This window comes from Lepidochelys olivacea (assembly GCF_965140295.1).
Source record: "Lepidochelys olivacea isolate rLepOli2 genome assembly, chromosome: 11".
Taxonomy (NCBI): Eukaryota; Metazoa; Chordata; order Testudines; family Cheloniidae; genus Lepidochelys; species Lepidochelys olivacea.
Window position 1 is genome coordinate 80,356,831 of NC_140421.1, and position 17,013 is coordinate 80,373,843.

At 54.3% G+C, this 17,013-nt stretch overlaps 1 protein-coding gene and 1 long non-coding RNA gene across 3 annotated transcripts in view; one reads left to right on the plus strand and one right to left on the minus strand.

Annotated features, from left to right (window-relative positions):
- Nucleotides 1-17,013, plus strand: part of LOC311528578 (E3 ubiquitin-protein ligase TRIM39-like) — a gene marked incomplete at both ends in the record, with an annotated part of 424,825 nt that overhangs the window by 162,042 nt on the left and 245,770 nt on the right. The gene's annotated exons all lie outside the window — the stretch shown is intronic.
- On the minus strand, nt 1,093-8,039 carry LOC311528166. 2 transcript variants are annotated; one of them, XR_014713529.1, is made up of 5 exons: nt 7,953-8,039; nt 6,721-6,871; nt 5,657-5,770; nt 3,648-4,231; nt 1,093-3,370 (listed from the first exon to the last, which is right to left on the minus strand). It is a non-coding gene; the product is annotated as an uncharacterized lncRNA (long non-coding RNA). The 2 variants fall into 2 exon arrangements; XR_014713530.1 differs by having other exon boundaries at nt 6,710-6,871.

Sequence of the window (17,013 nt, forward strand, 5' to 3'; positions counted from 1 at the left end):
TCCTATAGCTGGATCGATTCCTGCTCCTGGTATTGGTAGCAAATGCCATTTGGATCTAGGGGGACTGGGTAGCAAGTGTGGAAAAACTGGGGTGGTGGAGGAGCCGGGGGGGGTACAGTAGGCAGCTATATAAGACAGAGTCCCAAATATGGGGACTGGCCCTATAAAATCAGGACATCTGGCCATCCTATTTGGATCCAAACTTTCTGACCCATGTCTTTGTGGGTGTGTGGGGGGACCCATTTCTTTAGCTATGACACAGACCCGGCATGGTAAGGGTTACGGCACCCAACATGCCCGATGCTTAATCTCACAGCTGGGATTCTGATGGAAGGGAAAGATTTTTTTTTTTTTAAAGTGGAATGAATATAAAGTAACAGTCCCTAGGGTCAATCTGCTATAACAACCCCCTCCTCAGGTATCAGCCACTGAGGGGGTGTTCTGAACATTAGGAGCAATGACTGGGGTTTTTTGGGGGGGAGGGGGTTTCAGAGCTGGGGTTTGGGGAGGATATTTGTTCGGGGGAGGGTCCATGTTCAGAGTTGGCACTCTGAGTATACAGCAGTATAAACAAGTCACTGTTTCTATAAAATTTTAGTTTGTACTGACTTCGCTAGGGCTTTTTACGTAGTCTGTAGAAAAACTAGGCAAATATTTAGATGAGTTGATGTAACTCCTGGAAGATCTCTGCATACCCCCAGGGGTACATGTACCCCTGGTTGAGAACCACTGCTCTATAGCATGGGGGATATTTGCAGCTGGGGGTTGGGCCTCTGGCGACAAGGTGGGTTGTGTTTTTATTTGCTTCTCTTTTCACACCTGCCTCGCTGAGGTTGGACTGCAATGGAGACAAAGGTTAAGGGCCACATTGTGCCCTGGGTGTGAGTCCCGCCACAGGAAATCTGCCAGCTGTGAGAGCGTTTCTAGTCATTTGTAAAATATATATAAAATCCCCTCCCTCCCCCTGATTCTTCCAGGAGGGGCTGCAAGAGCGTCTGTCACTTGATGATTCCCTGTTCTGTTCATTCCCTCTGGGGCACGTGGCGTTGGCCACTGTCGGAAGACAAAAAGAAAAAAAGGACTTGTGGCACCTAGAGACTAACAAATTTAGTTGCGCATAAGCTTTCGTGAGCTACAGCTCACTTCATCGGATGCATATATTTACAGTGTCATTCATACTTGCCTTGCTTCAGATAAGTAATTTGCATATTACATAGCAAGTATGAATGTGAATAACTCACTCAACCAAACCACTGCATGTAGCTATTGGGCTATTTACAGGGATGAAAAACGTCTTCAGATTTTTCGGCGTGCCTTTGCAGCAGCAAACATTTCTATTAAATTGGAAAAGCCTACAGAGTTTACTATCCACAATTCAATGGATAACAGAGTAAGACTGTTAAGTCTTTCTTGAATCATTGTAGCATGTAAAGCACTTTTTATCCTTTTTAAATGTGAAGAAGACCTTTCACCACCGCAGTTTGAGACTGGGAGTGTCAGGTAAATGTGTAGCGCAACAAAGACATTTGGAAAGACTGTTTGCAAATTCTGCGTGTTCATTATGGTCAGCATTTGCAGTGGTGTAGGCAGAGCTTGTGATAACGGCTTGGAGGCAAGTTGCTTTACCAGTGAGCACCACTGTACCCATTCATCAAAGATCTCTTCATTGAGGTCACCTGAATAGAATTCAGTTAAACTTCTGAGAGACTCTTTAACAGCAGTACTGTCAAGGTCACCCGTTAAAAAACAGAAACGGTTGTTTATTTCTGAATATGCATGAAATCTTCTGTTGAGATGGCTGCCAAGTGAGTCAACTATGGCGTAGAATGATTCAACTTTGAACTTCTCTTCACCAGTCAGCACGACAGCAGGTTCTTCGCTATCATCAGCCACACGCTTTGGATGATGTTGCTGCTTTAACTGGAAGTTAACTGTAGAACGTAAAGACATCGCAGATTCATGGTAGTCCTCAAAGCTATTCCGTGGTGCTGCCAGCAACTCAGAGAGTGACTTCAGCAGTGTCACAGCTCCGCCCGAGTCCATTGTTTCAGACTGCGGAAGTTGACTTGTTTTGTTTACTCTTGTCAGGACACTACTCTAAAACGTTGTCATAAATGCAGTCTCCAACCGAGCCATGGTTCCAGCTGAAGAGAGTTTGCCTCTGCTCGTGTGTAGCCATTCTGCAGCGTGTCCGCACCAAGAGCCTGCAGCAGATTTGTAGTTGCACGATAAACTGCAAAGTGCACCCGCTTGAACTGGCCGCCTTGTGTCACTGAGGCGCTTCGGGAAAAGTTCTCTCTTACTGGCCTCACATGTCTCCTTGTGCAGAGAATCTCGCAAGAGGCCCCCCCAGCGATAAGTCGATCCTGAGAAAAATACATACAGGTTTTGGATAAAGCGAAAAAATGTAATTGCATCCGTGCATGACTCTGCAGCTGCAACGCTACGTAGGTTGAGTGAGTGGGTCATGCATGGGATGTACACTGCTTTCTCGTCGCCTGCAATTACCCGAGCTTGCACACCGGAGTAAGTGTTGGACAGGTTACTAGCCCTGTCCTATGTTTGACCTCTGCAGTCCTTTAGATTGATATTTAGTTTGTCATTCAGGGTTCCATTGATGACATTAAACAGATGAAGACCTGTATGCGATGTAACTGGAACAAAATTCAAGAAGCGTTCTACGGGCGTGCAGTCATTCAGCACATAGCGCACAGTAAGCGTCAGCTGATCGGTATGGCTCGTATCTAGTGTGGAATCAGTGCTGAAGGAAAAATACTTAGCCAGTTTTAGCTCATCCACAATGACCTGTTTTACCTTGACAGCCATGAGTTTAATGAACTCTTCACAGATTGTCGATGATAGATGAGACGTTGTGCCATGACCAGTATTCCCATAGTTGTTGATGAGGCAGGCCAGGAAAGGGTCGTACTCTGCTATGAGCTCTAAGCAGCCCAGAAAGTTGCCATTATTAAGACTGCCAAAGGTTTCATTCGTCCCGCTCAGTGCCAGACCTCGTGTTGCCAGAAATTTTATTGTTGCTACGACTCGCTTCAACACTTCTGTCCAGTAATTTCTTTCTTTAATATTTCCATCTGCTGTATGTTTATCAAGGGCTTGAGTCTTTGATAAACGCATTGTCTAAGCGGTGAGAGCTTGTTGGTGCTCAGTAGATCTTTCATGGTCACCGAGTCTGCCAATGTGATCCCATGAATCAAATCCTCTCTTGGCTCGTGCAGATGTGCTGTTTGGAGAAAACAATTTGCACATAAAACAGAAGAGGCAGCCAGTCGATGGTGAGTATATGAGCCAGGGCCTTTCAATAATTTCACCATTCAGGGACACTTGATTGAAGGCTGTATCACAGAGTTTCCTAAAATAAATAAAAAAATTAATATTAATGAATACTCTTCAACATTTCTGCTGAATACAGGCACACTGGTGGGGCATTAAGAGAGTAAGCAGCTCACAGTGCAGTAGTGAGCAAAACCTAGAATGTACATTTTTACATTTAGATAGAGACAGCACAAATCTGCTTATTTCAATTGTCTCTCAAAATGAATAGTGACGTCAACCCCTTTCTGGGAAAAATTAATCTCAAAAAACACTCAAGTAATGTATTAAAAAAAACATAGAAAAGTTATAATTACCTTGTTCTGCCCTTATGTTGTCTTGATGACATTGCATATTTTCCATCGCGATTTCGGCAGAAATCAGGGCCCACGTCTATGCAGTACTGTTGGGTGAAAGCATCAACCGTCCAGAGAGTGGCATCGGAGGAAGGCAATCGTACTAGTGTGTTTTGCAGCAGCAGGTTATCACTGGGTTCTTTCTTTGATGAGAAGATTTCGTCAGAAGAAACAGCCTGATCTTCAGAACCATGTCCAACGTAGGCTGGACCCACCACTGTACTAGTATCAGTTACACATTCATCATCACTACTAGTGCAGCTAGTAGGATTAGTATGGTCACCGGCAGTCTCTATGCTGTTATTAATGAAGTAACTGCTTATGCAATGCAGTTCTGCCTTCTGCTCTTCAACTTCTGCTCTACGCCTCTGTTTCTGAGCACCACGTAAATGTTTTTTCATCGTTTATTTTCTTTATCGCTGGGACTGGTTTGTTCGTTCTCCTCTATTTACGGCCTCCCGCCCTGCACCTCTCTCACGCCTGCGGCAGATTGCAGGGTGTGCAGATGCACATACGCTGCTGACCTTCCGATGCCACGTGCCTTCCTGGAAACAAATGCAGCGCGGAAAGAAAATGAAAGGGCAGAGCGTGTATGTGGAGGGAGCCCAGGTAGGTCCCTGGAGTGAGGCAGAGGCCGGGGACAAGCACAGTGTGGCAGGTGGGCGGAAGGGTCAGTCCCCAGCTGGAGTGAGGCAGGGGCCGGGGCAAGAGCACAGTGGAGTGGGGCAGGGAGGGGCAGTCCCCAGCTGGAGCGAGGCAGGTGCTGGGGGAAAGCACAACAAGGCGGAGGCTGGCACCTACTTCCTTCTGCAGGAGCCGGGTCCTTGGGAGCCAGGTCTCTCTCTCCAGCTGAGCTGCAGCTCCTCCAGGCAGAAGCCGCTGCTCTTCCCGCCCCTCCGGTGAGGAGGCTGGCTGAGGTTACTCCCGTATCCGGACATTTAGTGTCCGGTCAGCAGTGCTGACCACACGCTGCCAGGTCCCCTTTTTGCCTCGACTTTCTGGTCGAAAACTTGACACCTGGCAATGGGGGTGCCGCAATGTGGGGGGGTCAGAGGGCCATGGCCCCATCACTTTTAAAAGAGGGAGGGCTATGCCTTAAGGGTGAGCGACGGGGGAAAGGGGGTGGAGGGGAGCAAGTAGTGGGCAGGGGGAGAGGCCAGGAGGAGGCAAGAAGTGAGCAGGAAGTGGGCGGGGAGAGGGGAGTGAGCAGCGGGTGAGGGGAGGGGCCATGGCGCAGAGAGAAGCAGCTCCCTCCACCCCCGGCACATTTCAGGCTCACTTGGCCCCTGTCCCTGCCAGCCAGGCCTGGGCAAGGAGCGGAAGGGGTAGGACCAGCTACTCTGCACACCAGCCGCTCTGTTCTGGGTGGCGGCTGCCTGGGGGGGACAGAGCCTCTTTCCCTCCCCCATGGCCCGCCAAGCAGAAATCGTGGGGGGCCCAACTGACCCCCCACTTGCCCCCCCCAGTGTGTCACTTCTGGAACAAGTGGTGAGGCAGGGCCAGGGGCCAGAGAGTGGCAGGCGGACGGGACCAGGGGATGGAGAGGGGAGAGTGGCAGGTGGGGGTTAGGGGAAGGGCCAGAGAGGAGAGAGCGGCAGGCGGGGAGCCAGGGGGCAGAGGAGAGAGCGGCGAGTTGAGGCGAGGAGGGAAGGGGCCGGGGGCGGAGAGGAGCAAGCAGCAGGCGGGTGGGGCCAGGGGGCAGAAAGGAGCGAGCAGCAGGCAGGGTCTCAGGGGGAAGAAGCTGAGCAGGGGCGAGCCTGGGGATGCAGGCAGAGGCAGGAGGGGTAACATTCCAGGCACCGGGGCCCCTTCCAAGTGTGGGCCCGGTGCCACTGTAAACCCGGTACTGGACCTGCTGGCTACAACCCTGGCTGGGGTGAGATGAGCCAGAATCGCAGCACATTTGTGTAAGAGACCCAGCTTTTTCCTTCACTTAACGGACAGTTTGTCTCACTTTCACCAACTCTCACCTGCATGGGTGCCTCTTGGGATGTCCCTTTCTTCAGAGCCCCGGAGAGCCGGGACCCGCAGCTCTTCCCCCCGTTCCAGCCGGGCGACCGTGTCAGGTTTGGGTAGGGGGACTCCTGCTCGTGGGGTGAAATCAGATGAGATCAGAGTGCACTCAGGATTTCTCACAAGGAACCATCTCTGATTATAACCGGGCCCCACGCCATGAAGGGGGTTACACGGAATCCAAATGGATGGGAACGTGGCCACTGAACCCACTTGGCAAAAGCAGAGGTCTGCATAGGGTGGGGGGGATGGGGGGGGGCAGGGGTTGTGTCCCATCCCAAGGAGGAATTTCCAGGATCTGTATGCTCTGGGGGACTTGCTGACTCAGACACGGCTGATATGAAACACTTGCCTGTGTCTGAACCTGCAGAAGCCAGGGACCTTCCATAGATGGAGCAAGTCTCAGGAATTGAAAGCAGGAATTTTGTGTGCAAATGAGAATTAACATGCGCTGATAACTGTAATGCTTCTTGACAGCTGGAGGGATTGGGATGAATTAGCGTCTACATTACATCTCCGACTCCCCTGTCTCATGGGTGGTAGTGTGGAGGTGAAAGTCACTTTCCCTTGGGATCTGCAGCCTTTGGGACTCAATTCCCTGATGCGCCCATGGAAGAACCCCAAGCAGAAGTGAAACTGGGCATATCAGAAATCCCACAGCTTCTAATAAGTAAGGGGGCAGGAATCCCTGACCGAGCGAGGCCACGGTCTCAGAATTCTGTGACGGCCCCGTAGAGGGCTCTCTGACCGGGGTCCAGCCGAGCCCCCGGCCCCTGGGTGAAATACACAGCCACCTCCTCGAAGGTCACCGCTGTCTGTAACAAACTCAGAACCTGGTGCCCCAGCCACAATCCCATTATAAATAGTGGAGGAGTGCCAAAAGAAGAGGAAGCTCTGGGAGGGGCAGCCACCCCTACCCTGCACAGAGAAGCCAGCTGGTTTCAGGGGCTGGAGGGAAAGAGAGAGCTCTTTATCCCCACCCCAGCAGAGGTGGTGGCGGGGGGCCTTACATTTATCTCACCCCTACTAGCCAGAGGACAGGAATCCCAACAATCTCTCGATTCCCAGCAGCTGGATCCGAAGAGACAGGGCATCTCCCTTCATGTTTCACAGCAGCCTTGGGCTGACAGGTTCAGGCTGCAGCAGTGGGAGTCTGGTCCATTTTCTCAGTCCTGTACAGGAAGGAGTTGTTTTCACTTCCAGAAATGGGCCCCTTCACCCTCCCCGCCACACCTGGCGGCGTTCCAAAAATCAGGCCTCAGGCAGGACATGTAGCAGCAGGTTTGCCCCGTCCTATCCCCACCATCACAGACCCACCAGCAGGCCCCTGAAAATCTCTCACCCGAGCCAGCTGCCTCGGCCATTCCCCCGCCACTTCCCCGGGGAGAACAGAGAGACCTGCCGTGAAACATGAGTGTTATTCGGCAGCCGGTCAGGGTGGGAGGGCGAATGCGGAGGTTTCCGACAGGGCTTTAGTCCATTTCACAACCGCATTCTCCCCACCAGTCCCCAGCTTTTTCCCTGCAGACAGGAGCTCGAGACGCGGCCATGATGGGAAAACCCTTGGTCACTTTATTGTGGTGCGCACACGAAGCCTCCCACCAGGACCGAAGCCATGGAGACCATCTCAATAAGGCTGCGATTCCGTGACTTCCACAGGCCAGTGCAGCTGGCCACAGGCCTGGCCCCGGGCAGCTGGCTGTGGGGAGCGCCTGAGAAGTGGCTGGTATGGCTGACCCCGGGGAGCGCCGGAGCAGCATCCGTCCCCGAGGGTGGCTGGGGCAGTGGGCTTGGGGGCAGCCGTGGGGGCCTCAGAGCAACAGCCTGCTGGGCAGGCAGCCCCCACCGCGGGAGCAGGGGCCCTGGGGAGCAGTGGGGCTCAGGACTAGAGCTTCAGTCGGGGGATTTATAGCAAAAGCCAGAGACAGGTCACAGGCCCTGAATTTTTGTTTATTACTGTGACCTGCCCAGGACTTTTGCTAAAAACACCCCGACTGAATCTCAGCCTCACATATTAACCCTTCGCAGGCACAGAGTCCCCGAGCTGACTGCTAGGAAGGAGCAGGATCCAAAGAGCCGCTTTGGGGGACCCCCGGCCCTGTTCCAGGCAGCGCGTCCCCCAGCAGCAGGACCTGGCTTTTCTCTCCCCCCCAGGCCCGGCACTGCCCCGGGGCGGGGGGCTGCAGGGAATGGGGGGGGGGAGCGGAGCCGGGAACCCCCCCCCCCATGGCTCCCGCTGCCTCCGCCCCTCACCTGCGGGCTCCGGGTGGGGGCTGGGGCGGGCAGAGCCCGGGGCTGGTCCCCCCGGCCGTGCCCAGAGGGGGGTCCGTGCCGGGCTCTCCCGCACCCCCCGCGGGGTCCAGCAGCGGCTCCGCCCGGCTGTGAGCCCAGCCCACAATGGAGGCAGCCGCGGGCTCCGTGTCCCGTGGAAACGGGTCCCTGCGCAGGAAGTGAATCGGATTCACTGCGCGTTCAGCCCGTGTCCCGCAACCCCCCCGCTGCTGCTGGCCCGGCCCGGCCCGGCCCGTCTCCTCGCGGGGACCCCCCCGCGCCGGGCAAAGGTGAGCGAGACTCGGCCCCCGTCTGCCGGGGGGGGCGGGTTATGGGGCGCCGGGGGCGGACCCCCCCTTGGGCCCCTGGTGCCTGCCCCCCCCCGGCCATTTCAAACAGCCCGGGCCCCCCCCGCCGCCGGGTCTCGCTCCGCCTGGGTGCGGACCCCTGGGGGTGGGTCTGGGCCCCAGCCCCCTGCGGCCAATGGGAACCGGTGGGGGCGGTGCCTGGGGGCAGCTGGGCTGGAGACCCCCCGGCCTGCCCCGCCTAGGAGCCCCAGGAGAGCTCCGCACCCCCCCTCCCCGAGCCTGCACCCCCCACCCCTTTCCCACCCCCCCTCCGGCCCCCAAATTCCCTCCCCGAGCCTACACCCCCCTCCCCTTTCCCACCCCCCCTCCGGCCCCCAAATTCCCTCCCAGAGCCTGCACCCCCCAAACCCTTTCCCACCCCCCCTCCGGCCCCCAAATTCCCTCCCAGAGCTGAGAGCCCTAAGGGCCAGTCTGGATCTGAGCAGTGGGAAATTGGGGCCCTGGGTCGGGGTGGCATTCTCCTCCCCCTGGGATGTTCTGTGCACATTAGACATTTGTGGGCTGTCACGGAATGGGAATTTTCTGTAATATTTTGTATGAATACTGTGTGTTCCTCAGTTTCCCCTACATGCTGCACAGTTAACTAGGTCGTGGGACCCAGAGATTCAGCTGTGATGGATGCCAGCTGTGGGGCCTCGGCCCCATGTCTGTGGAGGGTCGGAGAAGATAATGGCCACTCCAATTACTGAGACCTTTGGTACCGAGCACCTAACGACCATGGGTGGCCGACCCCTCAGCAGAAAGCCAGCTGGGTGTAACCAGTTGGGGAGCAGAGGGCTCGGGTAGAGGGTTCCAGCGTGTGGGTGGCCGGAAGCTGGGACAAAAGGGGTCCGAGGGCTAAGGCTTACCACGCTTGTAGCTCTCTGTGCTGACCAAGGGCTGTCTGCTCTGAGGTCCAGCCAGCCAACAAACCCTTCTGCTGTCCCTGCAGATGTTTGCAGCAGGATGAATGCTCCCTTTGGGGCACAAGGCTCTCCCTGGTGTCCAACCCAGGTGGACTCGCTGAAGGGGGCTCCCGAAGTGAAGCAGGGGGCTGAAGACTCCAAGGTTCAGTCGCAGGAGGCGGTCGAGCCAGGTCACTTACCCTAGTCACAGAGTGAGACACTAAGTGAGGGGGGCCTGCCCAGGGACTGTGCCGGAGGCCCTGTGGGATCACTGGGATCCAGGATCCGCATGGAGCCGGAGCTGACCTGTGTCATGCAGTAAACCCTGTAGGGAGGCACCGCCTGGCGGGCTCCTCTGGGGGCTGCAAGCGTCTGGGCCTGGGTGCGGGTTCAGGCCCGGCTACATACACAAAGGGAGAAGGTCCAGGCAGGGGGCACGGGAACCAGGAGGGGATGCTGGCAGGGCATTCGGGCTGAGCTGAGGTGCCCGGGAAGCAAGCAGATTGGCCCTGGGACATAGGCCCAGCTACCCACTGGGAGCCCTGACGACACTACAGGATGCCAGGGAGGCCGCTCCAACTCGCTGGCTGGGCTGAGAGGTCCTGGGGGGCAGGGCCCATCTCCAGAGCTGGGTATGGGGCACCATGGGCTCTCTGGGGATAGCTTCCGTCCTTTTGTTCCGCACCTGAGCACTCGGGGGTCCTGGGCATGACTGGGGTTTCTCGGCCCTGCGGTAATCCAGCCATAGTCTGGGCTGTGGATGTGAAGCGGGTTCAAGCAAGGCAGGGAATTTTAGTCAGGACTCCTGGGTTCTATCCCCAGCTTTAGGAGAGGGGAGTGGAGTCTAGTGGGTGAGAGCAGGGGGGCTGCACCGACCAGTCTGTTACAAGGTAGAACAGCAGCCCTGAGCCACACTGAGAAGAGATGGACAAATTCCTGGCCAGACACTTGCTACTGTGTGCTGTGTCTGCACGGCGGGGCCCAGAGCGGTGCCACTCCGCCAGCAGGCCATTGTGGGGCAAGGAATAGGACATGGGGGCCTTCGCCCTCCTGGGGATGCCAGCTCCAATCTGCTGTTAGTGGGCTGGCAGGTGGAGAGTGGGGCGGAGTGGGACTTTTCTGTAATATTTTGTATGAATACTGTATGCACCTCAGTCTCCCCTATATGCTGCATCGGTGGGGGGAAATGTCTGTTTACTCTATGCAGGGGCCCAGCGACCCAGAGCTGTACAGACTTTCTGCCTCTCAGGAAGGAGGCTGAGCGACAATACTCTGGCCAAGAACAAAGGACTGAGGAGGAGCAAAACTAGAGACAAAGAGGGGAACGGGATAAAGACACGCAGAGCAGGACCTAAGGGGGCCACGCAACTTGGCTGGGGCTCGGAGATCCCGCAAAGGAACTCTGCTGTAACTTCCGTTTCCTTGAGCTGTGTCGGCCTGCGCTGAGTTCCAGTCACCGAATAAACCCGCCTGCTTTGCCAAGGCTGGCTGAGTCCCTGCAAGTACTGAACAGAGGGAATCGCTCCCTTTGGGGGTTCAAGCCTCACAGAGGACTCCAACCCAGATGGACTTACTGAAGGAAGATCATGGTGTGAAGCAGGGTTGCTAAGCAGTGACACCATGTGGCTTTCCCTGAAGGTAGCGTGGGGCCCTCTGGGAGGGTCCGACACTTCGAAAGGATCTCCCAAGTTCAGTTCCAAGTCTGGGCCAATGAACCAAACCTGTGGAGACATGACAGGGGGGTGCAGAGAGGAGAGAGCCCAGGAGCTCAAGTGCTGGGGTCCTGGGGTTCAATTTCTGGCTCTGCAAGTGACTCCATGTCCAGTCACTAAATTCTCTGGGCCTCCCACCCCAGCTGTGCCAGTGGGACAAAGGCCTGACCTGGCCTAGCCCTGCCCTGCCCCGCCCCATGGTGGGTGGCGGGTGAATGCAGCAGAGATGGGGAGGGGCTGAGACTGGGGGCTTAGAAGCCCCGTAGGGAGATGGATGGTGCGAGCAGTGAAAAGGCCAAGCTGTGCCTGACTCATGGAGACTGAGCCCCCCTGGAGTCTCAGTGGGATGATGGACCCTCTGACCCCCATGGCATGGGGTCCCTCAGCACTTCCCCCAACAGTGCAGACCCCCTGCTGTGAGAATCGCACTAGGACTTCCCCGGTGTCAGGGAAAGGCAGCTACAAGGAGCACGGTGCCCCCCAGCATTGTGGGGGTGCATTGGACCAGTGCTAATTGCGAGGGGAGAGCGCCCATACCCCACGCCCTGCAGCACAGGCCCCCCTAGGGCTGCGCTGGTGCAAGGACTGCAAGGGAAGAGCACCCCCTCCTAAGTCACCTTCAGCTCACTGGTTTCCATTCAGGTCCCCAGCCAAGGAGGGACCAGACCAAACCCTGCTCTACTGGCAAGTGGGGACACGACCCAGTGGAACCGGTGGGGGGGCATGACCCCTCTTTTTAACACCCCTGCACAGGGGTGCCATTCAGAGGCAATGTGGAGGGTCATGTGGGGAAATGTGCTCCCCATTTCTGCCAGAGCTTGCTGGTCCTGCTGGGTCCCTCAGTGGCAGCTGCTGGAGCTGGTGAGGGGTGCCCCTGAGGGCATGGTAGGAGAACAGCTGGGAACTGCAGGGAGGGGAAACAGGCTAAGTGGGGGCTGCCGGGGGGGGGACAAACCTTTAAATTGTGACCCCCACTATCAGCAGTTGGGTCTTGGCCCCCCACTTCTAGAAAGTTTCCTGCACCCTTGCCAGCTATGGTCGCCTGCCCTGGGGAAAACGCAGGCAGGATCTGGGGGCTCCTGGGGCTGCTGTTGGGCTCGCAGCTGGGGCTGGCAAGGGGAGGAGCCATGCATGGGTGGGCTGCAGGAGGGGCAGGGCCACTTGACCAAATATGCAGATATTGGTGCCAGCGGAGCATTGTGGGAGTCGGAGAGGGGGGAGACTGTGCTTTGTTTAGGCCCACGATGCTTCGCGAGGGCTGGGGAAGCATATAGGCTGCGATTGGATGTGGTGCGAGGCACGCCAAGGACTAGGAATCCTGGTGCCATAGGTGGAGTATATGGCGCACACAGCCAACTGCGACCGGGAATCGTCATCACCAGCGAGCCCTGGCAGAAGAGTGAGTGTCCAGAGAATTGCTTAATGTTATGTTTGGTTGATGTGGTAACTCCTGGTGTTGGATGCTATTAGGTGGGTGAGGATCATCTACTTAGAACACATCACTGGACATAAGCAATACCAGGAGAGATGAGCTGGAGCGCCAATGGAAAATGCAGTTAGTAATTAACTGAAATACTTCCCTAGTGGGTTGTATTTTCTAAATGGACAACCTACCTATATTCTGTAATACTGAGGGACAGTCTTCACTCATTGATATATTTGCTTCCCACAGCCAAGTCTCTGTATAACTTTTCATGAGTGAAAATGATGTACCTAAATACTTTGATGTTAATACCTAAAGTGTATTGTTAAATTTATCCACCTTAATTTGGATTGTTGCTGATTATGTACTATGTGTACCTTATTACGTTTAAAACAAACTTCATAATTGTGGATAATCTAAGCACGATACTCAGATGTACAGACACGCTTTTCTTAACCTGTGTTCTGTATAATTTTTTAACATTAGCTTTAATAAAAAATTTAAATCTGTTCTTATCAGTTTAATATTTGATATGTTCTCTATTTGAGAACTGTATATTAAATGGATTTTTGAAACAGGGAGCTCGATTAGGGACTTACTCCATCCATCCCATGAATCAATCTGGTATTGCAGTGTTTCCAGGAGTGATGTACTTTCCATCCGGGAGAATCTTCTGGTTAAAAGAAAGTGAAAAATATTTCTTATGTTAGTGTCTGCTTTGTAATGCTCATATATTACTCATTTATTTTGGGTTGGTTATTTATATTTGGTTTGTAATTGGGTCTCTCACGTTGGGGAACTGCTTTTCTTACATTTACTATTGTTTATAGATCACTGAAGTGGCTCTCTTCTTATTTTATTCTCTGTCTGTGCTTGCACGGATCCCCTTCATGCACTTTCCAAACGTGTGTGGTTTGGATCAGGGTTTCATCTGTGTCCCCATGGGAGAGAATGTGGTGGCAGCGGGGCGAAGCTTCGGGGAAAGGGGGGGTTTAGGGGCGGGACTAGGGGGAAGGTGTGGCGTGAGGCTGAGCGCTTGGGGAGAAGGGGAATTGCGAAGGCAGGGGGAATGGGCGTCGTAAGGCTGGAGCCTCATGGGGAAGGCATGGGGCAGGGCCTGGGGGGAGGTATGGGGCGTCAGAGGACTCATGGAATGGGGTGGAGCGGGCTGGCATGGGGTAGGATGGCCACTGTTCGGGCACTGGTGGGCCCCCCACTTTTACAGACCAGAAATTCCATCACGCTGACCTGCACCCACTCTGCCACCAGAAAACTGCCCTCAGCATGATGTCCCTGCACAGCACAGCTCTCTATTCCTGTTTTCCTGAGCTGAGTGCAAAAACTGGGGGTCAGTGCAGGGCAGGCATCTGGGTAGTGGCTAGACAAGGCGCTGGACTCGTGTTGAGCGAAGCTGTAAGTGTCTGCCACACGCTGCTGGACTGGTTCAGATAGCTGTGTCCGGGCCCAAAGGGGCACCGGGCTCCGGCCTAGCGCTGGCCCAGTCTCTTTGACCTGTTGCTGTAAGTGCTGACGCTGACAGATGGCGTTACATGTCAGTGGGCGGGTTATGCACATTAGCATTCCCAGGAGCCAGGGAAGCTGGCCACATGAATTAAACGAAGCAGGCGGAAGGAATTCTCTGTCTGCGAGCAGAATCCTGTGCGGAGACTTCTTGCTTTGAAGGGTTGTAGGGGAGTGATTTTGGGGCAGTGATTGCCACTTAGTTCCATAGTTCTCAAAGTCTTGTTAATGCTGCCTGGTGTCTGTCTGCGAGCTGCTCCTGCTGGTGTAGAAAGCGGCGGGAGCAGGAGGGCTGCGTCGTGTTGCAGTTCTCAGCTCCTCGGAGCTAAGACCAAGTGTAAGTAGTCTCTTGGTCTATCAAAGGCTGTGACCAACTGTCTTGATGTTTGGTCTCTTGGCCTTGAGATGAAAACCTTGTCTGTGTCTCTTGGACTGTGAAACATAAACGTTATCTTTTAAGTTACATGTGTTCTTACCAGTGTGATGTCTGATCTGTTCTCCACTGGAGAGCTGTGTGTTGGTGGTGGAGTAGGGGCTTGCTCTGCGCATTACACAAGTCAGCCTGGTATTGCAGCGCTTCCAGGAGCGGTGCCTCTCCCAGCTGAGAAAATCTTTCGGTTCAAAGAAAGTGAAAAGTGAAAACAATTGTGGGGTCAGTGTCGGGATTGTGATGTTCCCATGTTTTGTCTTTGTTTCAGGCTGGTTATTAGTGTTTGTTTTTATCTGGGATCTTAGAATTGGGGGCTTGTTGCTTTTAGTTTTCTGTTACAGTCGGTTGTAGATCACTTAAGTGTCTCTCTTCTTATTTGTTTGTCTGTTGGTGTTCACACTGGTCTTCTACGTGCACTTTCCAAAAGTATGTGGTTTGGAACAGCTGTTCATCTGTGTACCCCTGAAAGAGACATTTCTGACCCTTTCCCCTTGGGAAAATATCGTTGTTTCAGTGTAAGGAACAGTCTCTGTCAATGGTTTCTCCAGACTAGGAGCAGAAGAGGAGAAAGATTTGAGTCAGAGTGGTAGAGTTTCAGGCCACAAGAAACTGCCAGATAATCTGATCTGACCCCCTGCACGTCCCAGACCACTACCCCCCACCCAGTGAGTGACCCCTGCAAAGAGCCCAATCATCTGGATGGGACCATCGGTACACTATTCTCTTGTCTGCCGCAGGCAGAGAGTAGGAGGGACTGAGGTGCACCGGATCCTGCGGCCCCTGCAATAGCAGGGAATTGATTTGGGAGATACACCCAGAGGATTCGAGCAAGCGACCCAAGGTCCCTACAGTAAAATCCCTTCCCGAGCCCCAAAAATGGCAATCCATCAGTTTGACCCTGACCATGTGAGCAAGACACACCAGGCAAGCATCTGAGAAAGATCAAATATTGAGCCAGTGGGTCCATGGCCAATCTCTGATGATTCAGAGTCCTACACTGTGCTGGGTTCTCAGTGACTTGCATTAACTCAGGAGAGAGCAAGATAAAGAAAAGAGAGAGGGGGCCCCCAGAGCTAAGCGCTGCAGATCAGAGACTCCCACACTGGGCATCCCCTTCCAAGGAAGGCTGTTACTTGGGAGCTGGAACCTGTTCTCCGAATCCCACTCCATCTCTCCCAGCTCTCTCTCCCCTTCCTTCTCAGTTCAGCCCCAGGTGAAAGTTTCCCCCCTAAAATCGGGATCCCAGCCCCACCCCAAGATGCTGGTTGGTCCATGACGGGGTTTTACTCCTCAGGGACCGAAATCAAGCAGTGCAAGAATGGGAAGGCACAGCCGGAGACTGGCCCTTCCAGATCCTGGTGATGATGGAGATGAGCTCCCAGCCCGGAGGTGTCTACACCTGGCAGGTAGAGCACATCAGCCTGCAGCGCCCCCTCTTACTAGGTAAGAGACTCTGAACCTGGCACATTCCCTGAGCCCTTGGGGCACCCCTAGCTCTGTGGAGCCCTCGGGAGACATGGGCATGTCTCAGACCTGTCCCCATCCCTGGGGGCAGGGAGCAGGGACGTTCCAAAGGGAAGGAGAGGCTGGGCTTAGCCCAAACCACCCGTGCTCTTCTATTCACAGAGGCGCAGGCCGACTCTGCCAGGGACAAGATGCTGGCTGGGGTCGGGGCTCTGCTGTGGTTGGTCTTCATGGTCTTGGGAGTGCTCGTCCGCCTGAGGAATAAGAAAGGTGAATGGCTCCGGGACAGCACTGCGGCACCAGGAAATGACTCCCCAGTGGGGCCATGATGAAATCGCACTGGAGGGTTTCACTAGAATTTTGATTCACCACAATTTACTTTAGCTTCCCCTTCCAGCATGAATCAAGTTCTCTAGTGACCAAGGAGCTTCCTGCCCATCTCTCTGCCCACGGCCAGGAAGTGTGGAGCTAATCCCAGCTCCTGGCTTCCCTTAAATCTGAGTCAGACCATTCCGATTCCGAGCTACAGTTGTGGTCTCCTGGCCTCCCCCCCGGTCTCCTCTCTAGCCCCCCACACTCCTGGAACGTCACGGAGTTGCAGGCACAGTTGGTGGTGTCTGTAAATCAGCCAATTTCTCTCTAGTTATGAAACAAATACACTTCCCCCATTAAAAATATGGAGACCAAACTCACATGAGAAACGCAACAGCAATCCCACCCCTGAATTCTGAGGCTTATTTATGGTACCCTCTACAGTGTTTCCCTTTTTGCCTCAATGCATAAAAAGCATGTAATAACTTGCAGGTCGAAAGGCCGAGTGCATGACGCCTGTGTTTCTGTTACGTACGTGGGTGGCACACACGCACGCTGATTATTTTCCCAATGAGCCATAAGATCTCATTCACCCGCTGTCCAGCCGTACAACGCTCTTCCGAAAAGCACCAGAATCTCCCTTAAATGAAATGAAGAGAACGGGAGGGGCTGGAGCTGAACTTTGACTCCACCTTGTTCTCCGCTCGCCCCACTAACAGGAGCTGATGCCTCTCCCCTAGCTCCCTGCCAGCTCCTGAATTCGATCCCACCCTGGCGAGTGCAGAACCTGGTGGGCTGGGAGCCCAGGAGTGACACTGCTGACCAGTATTGCCAACTTCAAGAGATCAAAAAGCGTGCATCAGACTCCCCCCCAAAATCAGGAGATTGGCCCCCAAATCGTGAGATTTTATGGAAAAAGATTATACTGG